The 20,043-nt window shown below is 43.7% G+C and overlaps 1 pseudogene; it reads left to right on the top strand.

Annotated features, from left to right (window-relative positions):
- Positions 1–368: 368 nt before the first annotated feature.
- LOC121540636 lies at positions 369–19,608 on the top strand (annotated as a pseudogene).
- The last annotated feature ends 435 nt before the right edge of the window (positions 19,609–20,043 follow it).

Below are 20,043 nucleotides of genomic sequence, written 5' to 3'. Positions count from 1 at the left end.
GTCTCCGGAACTAGCTGCCACCGTTCTTTGTTTTCGATGTTTGATTGGTTCGGTCTGTTTAGTACACCTGTTCGTGTTTAGTGTTGATTATGTGTCCTATAAGTTCTCGTTGTTTCTGTCATGTGTTGTGTGTAATTGTTTTTCCTGTCTGTTGGTGTTCTACTGTTGTTTGGACAGACGCTAGTTATTACCGTCGCACTTTGTTGAGTCGGTTTTTGTATTTTTACGCACTGTTGCGTATTGTTCGCCTCCGGGTTAGTTTGACCCGTTTATTTTGTGCCTTTCCAGTAAAGTCAAGTTTGACTGAGCTCCTGTGTCCTGCACTTGATTCCACACCACATCCGCATCAGAACCCTTGACACGTCCAAATGGCTCAGCAGGGGAGTTCTGTTGGACCAGGACCAGTTATGTTGTTCTGTCTGTCTGGATCTACTGACCCCTCTATTTAATTTATTCCATATTAAGGTCCCCAACCTAGGAACACAAATCTTTGTCTCTATTAACATTGTGTACAGTCTCTCTCTCTCTCTCTCTCTCTCTCTCTCTCTCTCTCTCTCTCTCTCTCTCTCTCTCTCTCTCTCTCTCTCTCTCTCTCTCTCTCTCTCTCTCTCTCTCTCTCTCTCCTCTCTCGCTTTATAGGAAGCAGACTTTCCAATGTCCAGCTACATTATACTCCACATAGCTTTATAGGAAGCAGACTTTCCAATGCCCAGCTACATTATACTCCACATAGCTTTATAGGAAGCAGACTTGACAATGTCCAGCTACATTATACTACATAGCTTTATAGGAAGCAGACTTTACAATGTCCAGCTACATTATACTCCACATAGCTTTATAGGAAGCAGACTTGACAATGTCCAGCTACATTATACTCCACATAGCTTTATAGGAAGCAGACTTTCCAATGCCCAGCTACATTATACTCCACATAGCTTTATAGGAAGCAGACTTGACAATGTCCAGCTACATTATACTCCACATAGCTTTATAGGAAGCAGACTTTACAATGTCCAGCTACATTATACTACACATAGCTTTATAGGAATCAGTTCCTAATCTACTGAAACTTCTTCATGGCCAAGTTGTTTTATTGAATAATTTTGACCCAACCTCGGTTTTTGAATTTATTCAACTATGAATGTGGCTCTATACTCCAGCATTTTAAATTTTATATTAAATGTTTTATATGAGGCGACAGTACAGAATGTCACCTTTTATTTGAGGCTATTTTCATTAATGTCTGTTTTACTGTTTAGAAAGGAATATACTGTATTTATCTAGGCCCTCCATATGTAGGTGTCATAAGTATTTGGACAAATTCACTTATAGTATATTACACTTTGTCAAAAGTTTAGTATTTGGTCCCATATTCCTAGCAGGCTATGACTACATCAAGCTTGGGACTCTTGTTGGATGCATTTGCAGTGTGTTTCGGTTGTGTTTCCGATGATAAGTAGCCTAATAGAATTGAATGGTAAATAATGTATTGTGTCATTTGGAGCCACTTAAACATATTATGTTCTTATTTACAATACAAGTGACTCCAAAATGATTCAATACGTAATATACCATTCAATTCTATTGGGATATTGTTTATAGATGAGGATATTGTTTTTATGCAGATTTTTGAATATTCGCATGAAAATCTGTTTCCATTTGACTAGCGTCAGATTTTCATGTGAATATTGAAAAATCTTCATAAAAACATGTGCATTTTACCAGCAGAGATGTTTCCATCAAATTGACCTGTTGAAGATAATCCTGTCTGGATCCACTGAAGGATCCGGTGACTACTGCCTGTGGACACAGCTACTGTATGGGCTGTATTAAAGAAAGCTGGGATCAGGATGATCTGAAAGGGGTCACACCTGTCCCCACACTCTAAACAATACTGGGTTGTTTGGTTGACCCAAATGTTGGGTTGCAGGCGTTGGGTCACTTAGTTGGGTTGTTTTCTTTAAAAACTGCTGGGTTATGGATGCTGGGTGTTGGGTTATTGTTGCTTGGTTATTGAGATATGACCCATCAGGTCAGATCAGAAGACTGTAGGCATAGTTTAGTAGGGGTGTGGCTTTCAGATAGTTATTTTTAGCCACCCATGAGAGTAAATATAATTCCTGTTAATCTGGTCTGTTGCGTAGTTAGCACATGTTAAGGTTGAACATTGACATTTTTGTAGCTTCAATGATGCTTATAGAGTTTCCTAAAAGTCCACGTATGTCTCATTGTTGGGCTATGATACAGTGGTATACCTTATTATAATATGTAATAAATACTCTACATATTGTAGAATAATTTAATAAGGAAAAATTGAGTTTACAGTATGTAAACGCCTTAAAAATAACCTACAGTAAGGATGACATTAAAACAGACCCAGTTGCTAGGGCAACCAAGCATGACATTAAAACAGACCCAGTTGCTAGGTCAACCAAGCATGACATTAAAACAGACCCAGTTGCTAGGTCAACCAAGCATGACATTAAAACAGACCCAGTTGCTAGGTCAACCAAGCATGACATTAAAACAGACCCAGTTGCTAGGTCAACCAAGCATGACATTAAAACAGACCCAGTTGCTAGGTCAACCAAGCATGACATTAAAACAGACCCAGTTGCTAGGTCAACCAAGCATGACATTAAAACAGACCCAGTTGCTAGGTCAACCAAGCATGACATTAAAACAGACCCAGTTGCTAGGGCAACCAAGCATGACATTAAAACAGACCCAGTTGCTAGGTCAACCAAGCATAACATTAAAACAGACCCAGTTGCTAGGTCAACCAAGCATGACATTAAAACAGACCCAGTTGCTAGGTCAACCAAGCATGACATTAAAACAGACCCAGTTGCTAGGTCAACCAAGCATGACATTAAAACAGACCCAGTTGCTAGGTCAACCGAGCATGACATTAAAACAGACCCAGTTGCTAGGTCAACCGAGCATGACATTAAAACAGACCCAGTTGCTAGGTCAACCAAGCATGACATTAAAACAGACCCAGTTATAGATGAGGATATTGTTTTTATGCAGATTTTTGAAAATTCGCATGAAAATCTGTTTCCATTCGACTGGCGACAGATTTTCATGTGAATATTGTAAAATCTTCATAAAAACATGAATTTTACCAGCAGAGATGTTTCCATCAAATTGACTTGTTGAGGATAAATGGCTGTGCATGATGATGTAATGCACATGCAAATATATTTTTGAGAAAATACAAAAACTGGTTAAAAACGTTCTGTTAAATGGGTTTCCATCACATTTTCAACTCTACTGATGGTTTTGTCAGATTTGGTTGTGCATTATATAGCTGAACGTGCCCACTCTGGACAGGCTACCACATGATGACATTATTATGGACAAAAAGACCCTCGATATTTATTGAAAGGAGCATCAAGCTCATCACCGTGCACTTTCACCACCCTGTGAAGTTCAGCATAACTTATTTCATCTGTAGCTTAATAAACTGCATGGTTTCCCGAGTCGTAGTGGAGGACCACACCACATATCATCGTGTGACTCCAAGTTTACTTCAATATGATGGTTATTATATCAATATTTGTGCATAAAGCCATTTCCACCGCCATTTCTCGCTTAATTAATTATACAGAGGTATTTGCACCCCACTGCATCCACATGTTTCTTTACAATGAATGATCATTTTACATGACTGAAAATGAAAGAGAACTTTTGATTTGACATATTCATCATTCACCACTGTGGCTTCTGAATAGGTCACTGTACATTTATGGAACCTTTAAAACGTTGTAATGTTTTACCACAACCTTATATTTGGTTACCAGCTCTTGCTGCTGTTGACTCTCAGATCCACCTCTACGCAGACGACACCATTTTGTATACATCTGGCCCTTCATTGGACACTGTGTTAACAAACCTCCAAACGAGCTTCAATGCCATACAACACTCCTTCAGTAGCCTCCAACTGCTCTTAAACACTAGTAAAACTAAATGCATGCTTTTCAATCGAACGCTGCTGGCACCCGCCCACCCGACTAGAATCACCACTCTACGTGGGTCTGACCTAGAGTATGTGGACAACTACAAATACCTAGTTTTCTGGTTAGACTGTAAACTCAACTTCCAGACTCACATAAAGAATCTCCAATCCAAAGTTAAATCTAGATTCGGCTTCCTATTTCGCAACAAAGCCTCCTTCACTCATGCTGCCAAACATGCCCTCGTAAAACTGACTATCCTACCGATCCTTGACTTCGGCGATGTCATTTACAAAATAGCCTCCAACACTCTACTCAGCAAATTGGATGTAGTCTATCACAGTGCCATCCGTTTTGTCTCCAAAGCCCCATACACTACCCACCACTGTGACCTGTACGCTCTTGTTGGCTGGTCCTCACTACATGTTCGTCGTCAAACCCACTGGCTCCAGGCCATCTATAAATCACTGCTAGGCAAATCCCGCCTTATCTTAGCTCATTGGTCACCATAGCAGCACCCACCAGCACTCGCTCTTGCTGCTGGTGAGAGTCACCAGCAGCAAGAGCGACATCATTGATATACACGGAGAAAAGTGTCGGCCCAAGAATTGAACCCTGTGGCACCCCCATAGAGACTGCCATAGGTCCAGACAACAGGCCCTCCGATTTGACACACTGAACTCTATCTGAGAAGTAGTTGGTGAACCAGGCGAGGCAGTCATTTGAGAAACCAAGGCTATCTCACTGGTCATTCCCAAAGCCAACACCTCCTTTGGCCGCCATTCCTTCCAGTTCTCTGCTGCCAATGACTGGAACGAATTGCAAAAATCTCTGAAGCTGGAGACTCTTATCTCCCTCAATAACTTTAAGCATCAGTTGTCAGAGCACCTTACCGATCACTGCACCTGTACACAGCCCATCTGAAATTAGCCCACCCAACTACCTCATCCCTATATTGTTATTTATTTTGCACCCCAGTATCTCTATTTGCACATAATCTCTTGCACATCTAGCATTCCAGTGTTAATACTATTGTAATTATTTTGCACTATAGCCTATTTATTGCCTTACCTCCATAACTTGCTACATTTGCACACACTGTATATATATTTTCTGTTGTATTTTTGACTTTATGTTTTTTACCCCATGTGTAACTCTGTGTTGTTTTTATTGCACTGCTTTGCTTTATCTTGGCCAGGTCGCAGTTGTAAATGAGAACCTGTTCTCAACTGGCTTACCTGGTTAAATAAAGGTGAAATAAAAAAAATAAAAAAATAAACACGTCACTATGGCTTCCATCCCTATATACCTCAGTGCATCCATCCAGGACTAATGTCTCCAAACAGATCTAAAAGGCCTCCCCCACCACTCAGACTTTCAAAGAAATTAAAGTTATCTCTGATACTCTGCTGTGCAGTTTGTTGTATGGACATTGCAGAGGCCCTTTTAAAATATCCACTCTGCTGTCTGGATCTACCAAAGGATCCAGTTACTATTCCCTGTGGACACAGCTGTATGCAACGTCATCTTCTTAGCTTGACTTCCATCCCCCAAAAACCTGTAGATACAGAGTACACAGTCAAGAGGAAGCCACTCCCTGTCCTCTGGTGTAGAGTTCCATGAAACAGAAAGTTATCTTTGACACCCTGTTGCTCAACCTTCAGGTGAAAGCACTAAAATGGCTGACAATCTAGAACTGTTCTGTTGCTCCGTCTGTCTGGATCCACTGAAGGATCCGGTGACTACTGCCTGTGGACACAGCTACTGTATGGGCTGTATTAAAGAAAGCTGGGATCAGGATGATCTGAAAGGGGTCTACACCTGTCCCCACACTCTAAAAATACTGGGTTGTTTGGTTGACCCAAATGTTGGGTTGCAGGCGTTGGGTCACTTAGTTGGGTTGTTTTCTTTAAAAACTGCTGGGTTATGGATGCTGGGTGTTGGGTTATTGTTGCTTGGTTATTGAGATATGACCCATCAGGTCAGATCAGAAGACTGTAGGCATAGTTTAGTAGGGGTGTGGCTTTCAGATAGTGATTTTTAGCCACCCATGAGAGTAAATATAATTCCTGTTCATCTGGTCTGTTGCGTAGTTAGCACATGTTAAGGTTGAACATTGACATTTTTGTAGCTTCAATTATGCTTATAGAGTTTCCTAAAAGTCCACGTATGTCTCATTGTTGGGCTATGATACAGTGGTATACCTTATTATAATATGTAATAAATACTCTACATATTATAGAAGAATTTAATAAGGAAAAATTGAGTTTACAGTATGTAAACACCTTAAAATAACCTACAGTAAGGATGACATTAAAACAGACCCAGTTGCTAGGTCAATCAAGCATGAGAGTAAAAATACCCAACTGATGGTTAAATTAACCCGTGTTCTGTTAATACTAACAACCCAACATATTGGGTTATTCACGCAACCAAACTGTCTGGGTCAAAATAACCCAACATGTTCTTTCCACTACTTAACCTGCGCTGGGGTACTAAATAAACCAGATTGAGTGCAGTGCAGACATACCTTCACCCCAAGACCTATTCTGAACAGGAGTGCTGTGCTCGCCTAAGTGGTGGAGAAACTGAAGAAGACAGGACTCCAGGCTGCTCCCCCCCTCCTGCTCTGTGCTATGCTGGACCTGGAGATGTGGCGTGTGATGTCTGCACTGGGACCAGAAAGCAGAAAGCCCTCATGTCCTGTCTGGTGTGTCTGGCCTCTTACTGTGAGACTCACCTCCAACCTCACTATGAATCTCCTGCTTTGAAGAAGCACCAGCTGGTCAAAGCCACCCTACAGCTATAGGACCAGCTTTAACATTGCAGATATATTGGGGCTTCTATCTGTGTAATTGTCTGCATCATTTCCAATCCCCCATATATATGTTTTGTAAATATTATTTTAAATATATTTTCCTTCTTTATTATTTTCCCCTAACCCTACCACCCCTCCTAAACTAATGGACAAACAATACTTAGGCTTCCACTTCCAGCTTATAAATGTACATACTACATACATTTCCCAGACACTACATTTTACATTAGTTATCTTTTGTTTGTTTTTAGTCTCCGCCTTCAGCTACCCTCAGCCCCTCCCATCTATCTCTGAAGACCATCCAGTTTTGATTTCTAGCTGCCATACAGTGCATTCGGAAAGTATTCAGACCCTTTGACTTTTTCAACATTTTATTACGTTACAGCCTTATTCTAAAGTTGATTAAATAAAACATTTTCCTCATCACTCTACCCACAATACCACATAATGACAAAGTGAAAACAGGTTTTAATTTTTACACACTTATTGAAAATACAAGACAGAAATACCTTATTTATGTAATTATTCAGACCCTTTGCTATGAGACTCAAAATTGAGCTCAGGTGCATCCTGTTTCCATTGATCATCCTTGAGATGTTTCTACAACTTGATTGGAGTCCACCTGTGGTAAATTCAATTGATTGGACATGATTTGTAAAGGCACACAGCTGTCTATATAAGGTCCCACAGTTGACAGTGCATGTCAGAGCAAAAACCAAGCCATGAGGGTGAAGGAATTGTCCGTAGAGCCCTGAGACAGGATTGTGTTGAGGCACAGATCTGGGGAAGGGTCCCAAAACATTTCTGCAACATTGAAGGTCCCCAAGATCACAATGGCCTCCATCATTCTTAAATGGAAGAAGTTTGTAACCACCAAGACTCTTCCTAGAGCTGGCCGCCTGGCCAAACTGAGCATCGGGGGAGAAGGGCCTTGGTCAGGGAAGTGACCAAGAACCCGATGGTAACTCTGACAGAGCTCCAGAGTTCCTCTGTGGAGATGGGAGAACCTTCCAGAAGGACAACCACCTCTGCAGCACTCCACCAATCAGGCCTTTATGGTAGAGTGGCCAGAAGGAAGCCACTCCTCAGTAAAAGACACATGACAGCCCGCTTGGAGTTTGCCAAAAGGATCCTAAAGTACTCTCAGACCATGAGAAAGAAGATTCTCTGGTCTGATGAAACCAAGATTGAACTCTTTGGCCTGAATGCCAAGCGTCACGTCTGTAGAAAACATGGCACCATCCCTATGGTGAAGCATGGTGGTGGCAGCATCAGGCTGTTTGGATGTTTTTCAGAGGCACGGACTGGGAGAATAGCCAGGATCGAGGGAAAAATGAACAGAGCAAAGTACAGAGAGATCCTTGATGAAAACCTGCTTCAGAGCGCTCAGGATCTCAGACTGGGGCGAAGGTTCAACTTCCAACAAGACAACAACCCTAAGCACACAGCCAAGACAACGCAGGAGTGGCTTCGGGACAAGTCTCTGAATGTCCTTGAGTGGTCCAGCCAGATCCTGGAGTTGAACCCGATCGACCATCTCTGGAGAGACCTGAAAATAGCTGTGCAGCACTGATAGCAACAACAACCACCGCAGAAAAGTTGGCTGTGTTTACAGACAGACAGACATACAGACAGACAGAGGTTGTTTAGTATGACTGGATGAAGGGATACAGTGTTGAAGGCTTCCTTTAGGTCTCCTGGTCTCTTGGGATTTAATATGTGAATACAGTGAGATAGTCCTAACCATTCAATCAATGTACAGAACAAACAGTCATCATTAACACTATACAGAGTGGAGCCTATGGATATAATATATTATCAAAGAATATAATACAATATAATTTTATGAATAGAAAAGAATACATGTTTTGACATGAAAGCACAGCCAGATGATTTGACTTGACAGTGTGTCTCTATACCTCAGTCTCTGAAGACACCCAGCAATGGTTAGGATTATTAGAGAAGCTTTTTCCTGCTGAAAGGCAGTTTCATTTCATCTGGTTGCAGAAAACAATTCATTGGATATGTTCATAACCCCGTCCACCTATAATATGTGGGGGGTTTCTGTCTGACTAAGAAGAGATACAAAGAACTCTGATTGTAAAACGTCTTCTCTTTTTAGTCCTAGATATGGCTAGGGTTAGGGTTACTGCTGAATGTAGTAACTCTAACCCTGACCCTAGGCCTAACAGTAATACCCACACTGTAATGTAAAGTATTACCTCATTCTCAATGATCAGTCAATACATACAGTATTCATTTAAACTACAGTATATTGTATCAATATCAACCCCCCATTACAACCACTTATGAATTATTATAGACACTTATAATCAGTGTTATAACACATAAGTGTATTATAAGGCATTATGAAGCTTATTATAATAATTATAATATGTACTTCATAGGAACTGTTACCCTTTATATATTCTAACAACTCATATTTGTTAGATTTATTCCAAATGAAGGGCCCTAACCTAGAAACTAAAATATTTGTCTCCCTCTCCATGTTGAATGCAGTTCTCTCTCTATCCCTCCCTCCCTCCCTCCCTCCCTCCCTCCCTCTAACCTCACCTATCTGGCAGAACCAGGAAGTCCACGCCCTCCCAAAAACTCACTTCTGTGGAAACGAAACTGATCTGAGTCTCTGTGTCGTCTGTCTGTGTGAGAGTGAACAACCATCCAAATGGCTCAGCTGGACCAGGAACAGTTCTGTTGTTCTGTCTGTCTGGATCTACTGAAGGAGCCGGTCACTACTGCCTGTGGACACAGTTACTGTAGGAGCTGTATTGAGGGCTGCTGGGATCAGGATGTTCTGAAAGGGGTCTATAGCTGTCCTCAGTGCAGAGAGACCTTCACTCCAAGGCCTAATCTGAGGAAAAATAACATGTTGGCTGAGATGGTGGAGAAACTGAAGAAGACTGGACTCAGGCTGCTCCCCCCTCCTGCTCTGTGCTATGCTGGACCTGGAGATGTGGCGTGTGATGTCTGCACTGGGACCAGAAAGCAGAAAGCCCTCATGTCCTGTCTGGTGTGTCTGGCCTCTTACTGTGAGACTCCACCTCCAACCTCACTATGAATCTCCTGCTTTCAAGAAGCACAAGCTGGTCAAAGCCACCGCACAACTACAGGAGAAGATCTGCTCTCATCATGACAAACTGCTGGAGTTTTACTGTCGTACCGATCAGCAGTGTATCTGTTATCTGTGTGTGATGGATAAACATAAAGGCCATGATACAGTGTCAGCTGCAACAGAGAGGACTGAGAAACAGGTAAGACCAGAACTACTTGTTGGTGACTGTCTGATAAACAAAGAATTAAAGATACAGTAGGAACTAAGGCTGTTTGAATATGAGATCATTCAAATTAAATCGATCCACGGCAGAACAAATATGAACACAAACCTTGAGTATATTGATATGTTAACCCAGATTCTCCAAATGTATCACCATTTTCTAAAGTCAAACACCATTATCAAACATCATTATCATTCATTATCAAACATCATTGTAATTCGTTATCAAACACCATTATCATTCGTTATCAAACACCCAATCAGCTCCCCTGTTTTGTGCACTGTTAAAACTATAATCATTCACATAACAATATAATAATATAATTTCACACAGACTCTTCCTCAACATATTAATCCCTATCTTCTATGGGCCCTATGTCCCATTACTATACTATTGATCTACTGGACAAATAAAGCTTGATAGCTCATTGAAGAGTGATTCTCCACAGAGGCAGCTGGGGATGAGTCAGCAGAAAGTCCAGCAGAGATTCCAGGAGAGAGAGAAGGACCTGAAGGAGCTCCAACAGGCTGTGGAGTGTCTCAAGGTGAGTATTGTTGACCAGAGGAGACACACCATTTCACTTCTCTCCTCCAGTCAGAGAGAGAGAGAGAGAGGGGCCCGTCTCCAATCCCACTGGCTCCACTGTTGGGAACAGGCTGTCTGGACCCCTTTCAGAGAATAGACTGCTTAATGTAACTGACGGGTTATGAACCCGGTTCTACTGTGGGAGAAACCATCATCTTGACCAAAAGGACATTCCCTATTGTTCTGACTGATTTAAAGTCGCAAGCGGCTGTACCTCTTCACATAACCATGAGTAACCATGAGCGACTCATGTCTGCTATACATTAACAGGGAGCTCTCTCTCTCGATTCAATTAAATGGGCTTTATTGGCATTGGAAACATATGTTACATTACCAAAGCAAGTAAAATAAATAATAAACAAATCAGAAATTAACAGTAAACGTTACACTCACAAAAGTTTAAAAGGAATAGAGACATAAAAATTAATCAAAATCAAAATCAAATGTTATAACTCAAGTGCAAACAGAGTGAGCCATTCGCCAGACTGAGTTCTGGAGGTGAAATGGAAATGAATGAGGGAGAGTTAAGTGAGGTAGAAGGTGTGGTGAAGAGCTCAGAACCAGAGCCTGGCATCAATGGACATGATAAAGAAGAATCTGGTGCAGTAGGAGATACACTGTAGGACAAAGTGGATCCATACCTTTTGGCAGATCCATTTGTGGTTTCAGGGTGGGTGGGAAAGGAGTTGGGTGCAGTTGAATCAGTGAAGGTAACCTGTAGTGGACTTGTGATATTTGTTTGTGTTTCTTCTGACCAGAGGGAGTGGGCGCTCCGTGTCACGCAACTTGGGTCAAGATCTGTTTCTTGCTTTGCTCTTAGGAACAGGGCACCATTGAAAGGAGTGATTTCTGGGGTAGCGTTAAGTGTAGAAGTGGAGCAATTAAGGTTGAAGACTGCTGGTGTTTGTGATTCCCGCCGTTTGGTGCAACGCAGACCCGGTGGTGAGCGTGGTGAAACAGAGGAGTCAGTCCTTTTGAGTTATGAGTCTTTAACAGAGAAAGTCATGTTATGATATATCAGTTATCTTGATTCGAGCTTTTGTGCCAAATCCATAAATTCAGGTGCAACGTTTATGGTCATTTCGCAGCAGTTTGTGGGAGAGAAATTCCAAGATGTTTTATGTGTGTGGAAGAGAATGGGATAAAAGATTGTTCTGGTGAATAAAGTTTGTGCCGAATCCACTGTGCTGATTCAGGTGCAACGTTTATGGTCATGTTGCAGCAGTTTGTAGGAGGGAGATTCCAAGATGTGGGAATTGTGCAGGAGGGGATAGAGGATTGTGTAGTTTCGGTGGATAAAGTTGTGTGTGTCAACTGTTGGGATGCCCATGTTGCTGGGGATCGGAAGTGTCCGGTGCGAGAGAGGCAGGTTGAGGTGGCTAGAGTCAGAGTAGTGCAGAAGGTGTCGTATGCTGAGGCAGTGAAGGAAGTAGAGGAGGATGGGTCAAGGGTGAGAGATCCTGAGAGGATCCCTGTGAGTAGTAGATCTGTGCCAGCACAGAGGGATAGGCCAACGAGTGATATATGCTTTAGGAAAGTTAGCTTCTTAGAGTTCATAGCAATGGTTATCAACTGTACCGCAGAAATGGAACGTAAATCACTGAAAATAGATGTTGTGGTGGCAGCTGCAGAGAAGTATTTGGGCATACAAGATTTGACTTACAGGGTATGTTGAGTGGTGGTGTCCCGTCCTCCCAGGCCGTTGGCATGGTGCAGGAGCAGATAGGGTCAAAGTAGTGGAATGGGGTAGTGGGTATTTAATGAGTGTAGGGTTAGTTGGAAGGGTGTTTTTTTAATTATTATAATTTCCCCTTTTCCCATTTTGTGTCACAAAGTATAATGGATTTATATTATAGTCCAGTTGGGGGCGGTAATGCAACATATTGGATGCCAACCGCCGTTAAACTCCAAAGAAGAAGAACCGTTACATTATGTCTATGTACAGTATTGTAACGATGTTCATGTCTCTCTCATTCATTAACTTTCATGGTAGTTGGTTGTGTGGGTCTCTGGTTATGAATAGGGTGCTGACAGACAATTGTTGATGGATATTTATAGAGCTCTGATCAGGACGACAACTGATTACGGGTGTATAGTTTATCGAACAAGGCAAAACTTGGCTTCAGAAGCTGGACAGAATCCAGTATATAGCTTTAAGGATATGTATTGGTGCATTTAAATCAACATCTGTATGTGCCTTACTGGTGGAGGCAGGAGAGATGCCTTTGGATATACAGCGTAAAAATGGTCATTATCTTATTGGGTTGAAAGGCTGTGAGGTTGAGCATCCCACTGCTACTGTTCTAGATGACTGTTGGGAATATGCTAGTAGACAAGGCAGTGGTTTTGGTTGGACAGTTGGAAAACTTGCTGATGAGAGTGGTTTGAGGGAGTTGGAGGTTGGCCCTTCTGTGGTGATAGGGATGTTCCTCCATGGTTACTCCTAGACCCTGTTGTTGATCTAACCTTGGTAGAGAAAAGGAAAGATTGGTCAGAAGTCAGTGATATAGAGAAACTGGTTGACAATTACATTGGTAGAAGATTTTATGCTTTTTTACCGCTTTTTCACAGATGGATCCAAGGACCCAGATAGTGGGCTCACAGGAGCAGGCGTTTACGTTCCTGAATTTGATGTGCAGATATGTAGAAGACGAATAGATGAACTGTCAGTATACTCAGTTGAACTGTTGGCGATAATAGTTGCCCTCCAGTGGGTGGAGGGACGTACAACCTGTTAGAATTATAGTATGGTCAGATTCTCTGTCTGTATTGAATAGTTTATCATCTGGTAAATCTAATAGGAGTGACCTGCTATTGGAGGTATTAATGTTATTATGGAGAATTGAGAGAATGGGTTTAGTAGTGAGATTCTGCTGGGTCCCAGCACATTCGGGTATGGAAGGGAATGAAATTGTAGACCAGTTAGCTAAAAGAGCTTTGAAACGAGATATAATTGATATTAATGTTCCACTGGGTAGAGGTGAGGCCAAATGTAAGATCAGAGCCATTTTGATAGATGTGTGGCAGAAGAGATGGTACTCTGAGCACAAGGGCCGGCATTTATATGAGTAGTTGACAGTTTTACAGAAAGATCGATGGACCAAGATTCAAAAGTCAGATTAGGAAGGAAGATGTGGTGTTTACTAGATTGCGCTTAGGACATTGTACATTGATCTCGTCATTACATCTGGTTGGCAAGCATGGGAATGATTTGTGTCTGGAGGGTACGGTCGATGAAACGGTGGAGCATGTGTTGTTATATTGTTGTAAGTATGTTGAAGAGAGGGAAAGGTTGAAGTGTAGGGTCATTGAGGTTGGACGGGGGTTGGGGGGGTTTGGAAGGGATTTTGGGGATGGGGGAGGGTCTATTAGAAGTTAGTAGGGCTCTTCTTTATTTTCTCAGAAGTACTGAGTTAGGTAGGAGGATTTAGAAATGTTGGAAACCGTGATTGACCACACACTCCAGCACAGTAGGTGGCGGCATGCACCTTTAACGTTGGTTTGTGGACCGCCATTATATCATAGAAGAAGAAGTTGGTTGTGTGAGAGTTTTGTGGTTCGTGAGGAGGGCTACTATTCTTTTTTCTTGTAGTTCATGCGTATTTTCTGAATTTATTTTCTGATGGTGGAGGGTTTGTTTATTGGTTTCCACTGTTTATCGTTTAGAGTTGAGGGGGAGTAGGGGTAGTTTGTTAGGGCGGCGTGATGGCCTCAACCGAGTGGAGAAGAAACGCTGTCGCTCGGGTCCGTTCCGGAGAAAGGTGTGGAGGAAGTTTTGCTCATGGTCGGCGAACAGCTTGGAGCAGAACATCTGCACTCTGCATCCAGAATGAACAAGGTGGTGGTTGTGTTAATGAAAAAGGTTTGTCTTGTTGCGAGTGGGATTTTTGTGAGGGGTGTGTTGGTGCAGATTTCGCCTCTTTCGACAAGAGTTGTGGTGGCTAATCTGCCTCCGTTTATTGCTTCCGAACAGACCCCAAGTAGTTGGTTAGTTTTGGTAAATTTGCAAGTGGTTTCCGTGTGCTCTCGGCTGGGTGCCAAGCGGAATCCGTTAAACATGTTGTCTCTTTTCGTAGACAAGTGTTTGTTTCTTAACAAACTTCAAGGTTACACAGGGGAGGGGTGGAACACAGGGTTTGCTAGCACAGATAGTTTTGGGTGTTTCTAGTGTGGGGATCATCAGTTATAGGCTACAAGCAGCAATATGATTGATAGGTAGGACAGGTATTGAACCCAAATAATCCCTACTCAGATGCGCTAACCTCAACCCTAGTAAACATGCATTATAAAAACCTTCTATATAAAATTATCTCATTGGGAGTAAATAGCCTCTGAATAGAAAAGAAAAAACACTGCATCTTCCAGCCCACCAATAAATTACATAATGCAACCGTAGCGGTTAGCATATTTACCTCAACATGCCCCTCGCTTGCGTGAGAAGGCAGAGTGCTCGATGCTGGTTGTTGAATTTGACAATTAATGTACTAGGAAAATACGTTTTTGTCGACCAGAGGTGACTGAATTAATGTTTAGGCTTATTGATAATCATTATAGTAATGAAGTATAATTTCAAAACATGACCATAAAAACAGGTAATAATAAACATGAATCATCATTATATTACTTCACAGTAATGTGTTAAATGCTTTTTCAGTCCTTCCTCTTGCGTTAGCAGTGTGGAAAGGGACAGTAAAAAGCTCAGGCAGGAGTTTTCCTGTGAAACGAACCCACAACCCTGGCGTTGCAAGCGCCATGCTCTACCAACTGAGCTACACGGTAGTAGTGCATGGCCAAGTGGTGGTGCGCAGGCTGTGGAGAAAGCGGTGGTGGGGAGGGTTGCAGCTGGGCTACATGAGCTGAGGCAGGTTTCTGTAGTAACAGAGACTCCGGTGGGCGAAGGCTTGGTGTGCTCATCCCAGGAAATATTGCCTGTCATTGGGGAAGAGGCACTGATCAGGGGGGAAGTGCAGGGGGCAGGGACTGGGGAGGAGGAGGACGGTACCGTGCCAATGGAGGAGGAGGAAGAGGGGGAGGTGAGTCTGCGGGAGCGGAGGACAAGGCGGTCTCGTTTTCAGACGGCTCATTGGATCCAGAGCTGACAGCCAGTCAGGCTGAGGGCCCAGTATATACGCTGAGATAACTTTCTAGGTTCCTGATGGAGACTAAAAGGGAAAAAGAAGGTTCTGCTGGAGTCTTATTTTATTGATCCTGGAAGGTTTGTAAGGTCAGTACAACACCTGATGAAGAATGAGGGGTTTAGTGTCCTCTCACCCAGGAAGCGGTATAGGCTGAGAAAATGGGTCATGGGTTCTTAAGGGCATGTCTTCAGAATCTGCTTAAATTGATGTTTTTTTCTGGCATGGCGGCTTTATGGGCTTCTCTACTGGTTTCTGATTGTGGTGATTTCCCTCCCACCTCTTATGGAGATTTCACGGTTAGACTTCCTTAACATGAACGGCGGCAGAGACTGGGGGAATATGTAAACCAAAAACATTCAAATGCCATGGCAGAAATCTTAGTGGAGGGGTAGCAAAAGCGGTGTGTAAGGGTAGGTTGTTAGTGTTTAGAGCCCAAATAATGACCTTGTCTTTGCTTTCATGAATGTGTCTGCACCTGGTCCTCTGTAGCTCAGCTGGTAGAGCACGGCGCTTGTAACGCCAGGGTAGTGGGTTCGATCCCCGGGACCACCCATACACAACAACAAAAAATTTTTATATATATGCACGCATGACTGTAAGTCGCTTTGGATAAAAGCGTCTGCAAAATGGCACATTATATTATATTATAGTACAGGGCTCAGTTCTCTGTTTCACCAGAGGGGTTGGAAAAACAGAGTGGGGAAACCAAGAAAATCCCTTGTTTTACGTTTGTCTGATGGGCGGGTAACTTCTGTTGTGGGGAGATGAGGGAGCCTGATGGGTGGGTAACTTCTGTTGTGGGGGAGATGAGGGAGCCTGATGGGTGGGTAACTTCTGTTGTGGGGGAGATGAGGGAGCCTGATGGGTGGGTAACTTCTGTTGTGGGGGGAGATGAGGGAGCCTGATAGGTGGGTAACTTCTGTTGTGGGGAGATGAGGGAGCCTGATGGGTGGGTAACTTCTGTTGTGGGGGAGATGAGGGAGCCTGATGGGCGGGTAACTTCTGTTGTGGGGAGATGAGGGAGCCTGATGGGTGGGTAACTTCTGTTGTGGGGGAGATGAGGGAGCCTGATGGGTGGGTAACTTCTGTTGTGGGGAGATGAGGGAGCCTGATGGGTGGGTAACTTCTGTTGTGGGGAGATGAGGGAGCCTGATGGGTGGGTAACTTCTGTTGTGGGGGAGATGAGGGAGCCTGATGGGTGGGTAACTTCTGTTGTGGGGGAGATGAGGGAGACTGATGGGTGGGTAACTTCTGTTGTGGGGGAGATGAGGGAGCCTGATGGGTGGGTAACTTCTGTTGTGGGGGAGATGAGGGAGGCTGATGGCTGGGTAACTTCTGTTGTGGGGGAGATGAGGGAGCCTGATGGGTGGGTAACTTCTGTTGTGGGGAGATGAGGGAGCCTGATGGGTGGGTAACTTCTGTTGTGGGGGAGATGAGGGAGCCTGATGGGTGGGTAACTTCTGTTGTGGGGGAGATGAGGGACCCTGATGGGTGGGTAACTTCTGTTGTGGGGAGATGAGGGAGCCTGATGGGTGGGTAACTTCTGTTGTGGGGAGATGAGGGAGCCTGATGGGTGGGTAACTTCTGTTGTGGGGGAGATGAGGGAGCCTGATGGGTGGGTAACTTCTGTTGTGGGGAGATGAGGGAGCCTGATGGGTGGGTAACTTCTGTTGTGGGGGAGAGGAGGGAGCCTGATGGGTGGGTAACTTCTGTTGTGAGGAGATGAGGCCGCGGCTGTGGAGTTGTACTCTGATTTATAGAGGGCAGAACTCTGGGGTCCTGGGTGTTCTCAGGTTCTGCTCACAGACCTTTCCAAACTCTGTCACAGAGAAATCAAGGTTAGACACATCAGGAGCTTAGCGGGAGTGAAGGGACATCAGTGGCAGGGGGTTGTGGGGGCTGAGAGCATGGCAGGGTATAGGTGGAGGGGCTCTATAAGCTCCCAGTGCTGGAAAGGTCAGGGGTCGTCTAGTGGAGGGTATTACATGGAGCCCTGGACACCAATAGCTGGTTGGCTCGGGTTGACCTGGGAGTTGGGGAGGGGTGTCCGTTTTCTGCAATGACAGACTGTTCATCATGTTTTTTCTGTGTTGCAAGGGTAATGCCATTTCTGTTGACGCCTTAGGGGTTGAGTTTGAGTTGTACAAAATGATCAACAGTGTGGAGATGTTTCAGGAGGTATGGGGGCTCAGGGGGCTGTCTGTACGGCTGGAGAGGAGGGGTTGGATGGACGGTTGGAATGTGGTGCTGGTTGGTGTATTGTACTGTGGTGTTGGGTACTGGATAATGTGATTGTGTGGAGGTTGTGGTGGCACGCAATGTGCTTTTAGGGGGTGGGGGTGTTAGTGTAATGAGGATGGCTCATTAAAGTAAGACAAGTCTCTCTCTCTCTCTCTCTCTTAACAGCGCTCTGCACAGGCAGCAGTGGAGGACAGTGATAAGATCTTTACCGAGCTGATCCGCTCCATTGAGAGAAGGCGCTCTGAGGTGAAGGAGCTGATCAGAGCCCAAGAGAAGGCTCAAGTGAGTCAAGCTGAAGGACTCCTGGAGCAACTGGAGCAGGAGATAGCTGAGCTGAGGAAGAGAAGCACTGAGCTGGAGCAGCTCTCACACACAGAGGATCACATCCATTTCCTCCAGGTAACTCAACTGCCTTGATACATGTGATATGAAATTAAAACTCTCAATCATTTGGTTCTGTTCTCTCTCTCTCTCTCCAGAGTTATCAGTCTCTCTCCGGTACCAGTGTATCTTCAGACTTACCCAGCATCGTTGTCCGTCCTCTTCAGTACTTTGGAGATGTGAGTAAGACTGTGTCTGAACTGAGAGAGAAACTAGAAGACGTCCTTAAAGGAGAATGGACCAAGATCTCCACTACAGGTGTGTTGAAAATGATAAGAACATCAACTTTAGACCATTGAAAGTTCCCTACTAGTCATATACATGTGGAATATGGTGTGATGATAACATTCCCTCTCTCTGTGAATGTGTTTATGTGTCTGTAGTGAATATAGTGGATGTTGTACTGCCTCCAGAGCCCAAGACCAGAGAACAGTTCTTACAATGTGAGTCTCTTTATTCTGAAGTAACTAACAGTCTCTTTTACTGACACTCCTAACAATCCCTCTAGAAATATATAGCAATAGTAGATCTAATCAAAGACTGGGTATCTATCTGACTCCTCATATTTCTCTGATTTGATCTCTGCTGTGCTCTAATCAAAGACAGGGTAGATACAGTATCTGACTTCACTTATTGTTCTAACTCCCCTCATTGGTCTCTGCTCTGCTCTTCTCCCAGATTCCTGTCAGCTCACACTGGACCCAAACACAGCAGGCACACTCCTCTCTCTGTCTGAAGGGAACAGAAAGGTGACCTATACAGGCCAAGTCCAACCATATCCTGATCATCCAGACAGATTCACCAACTACAGTATGGTTCTGTGTAGAGAGGGTCTGTCTGGACGCTGTTACTGGGAGGTGGAGTGGAGTGGGGGGGGTGTTGATACAGCAGTCTCATATAAAGACATCAGCAGAACAGGGACAGATGGTGGATTTGGATACAATAACAAGTCCTGGAGTTTAGAGTGTTATAGTGGTGGTTATTGGTTCAGACACAATAATGTTGGGACTAAAGTATCAGGCCCTCAGTCCTCCAGAGTAGGAGTGGACCTGGATCACAAGGCAGGTACTCTGTCCTTCTACAGTGTCTCTGACACAATGACCCTCCTCCACAGAGTCCAGACCACATTCACTCAGCCCCTCTATCCTGGGGTTTCTCTCAATGGGACTGCTGAGCTGGTTAAACTGTAGTAGGGTCCACATAGATACTAGTCATGCTGGTGTAGTCTATAGCTGAGCTGGTTAAACTGTAGTAGGGTCCACATAGATACTAGTCATGCTGGTGTAGTCTATAGCTGAGCTGGTTAAACTGTAGTAGGGGTCCACATAGATACTAGTCATGCTGGTGTAGTCTATAGCTGAGCTGGTTAAACTGTAGTAGGGTCCACATAGATACTAGTCATGCTGGTGTAGTCTATAGCTGAGCTGGTTAAACTGTAGTAGGGTCCACATAGATACTAGTCATGCTGGTGTAGTCTATAGCTGAGCTGGTTAAACTGTAGTAGGGTCCACATAGATACTAGTCATGCTGGTGTAGTCTATAGCTGAGCTGGTTAAACTGTAGTAGGGTCCACATAGATACTAGTCATGCTGGTGTAGTCTATAGCTGAGCTGGTTAAACTGTAG

This window comes from Coregonus clupeaformis, unplaced genomic scaffold (assembly GCF_020615455.1).
Source record: "Coregonus clupeaformis isolate EN_2021a unplaced genomic scaffold, ASM2061545v1 scaf0209, whole genome shotgun sequence".
Taxonomy (NCBI): domain Eukaryota; kingdom Metazoa; phylum Chordata; class Actinopteri; order Salmoniformes; family Salmonidae; genus Coregonus; species Coregonus clupeaformis.
The sequence above is the reverse complement of the archived record's forward strand: the minus strand, read 5'-3'. Positions and strand labels throughout refer to the sequence as shown.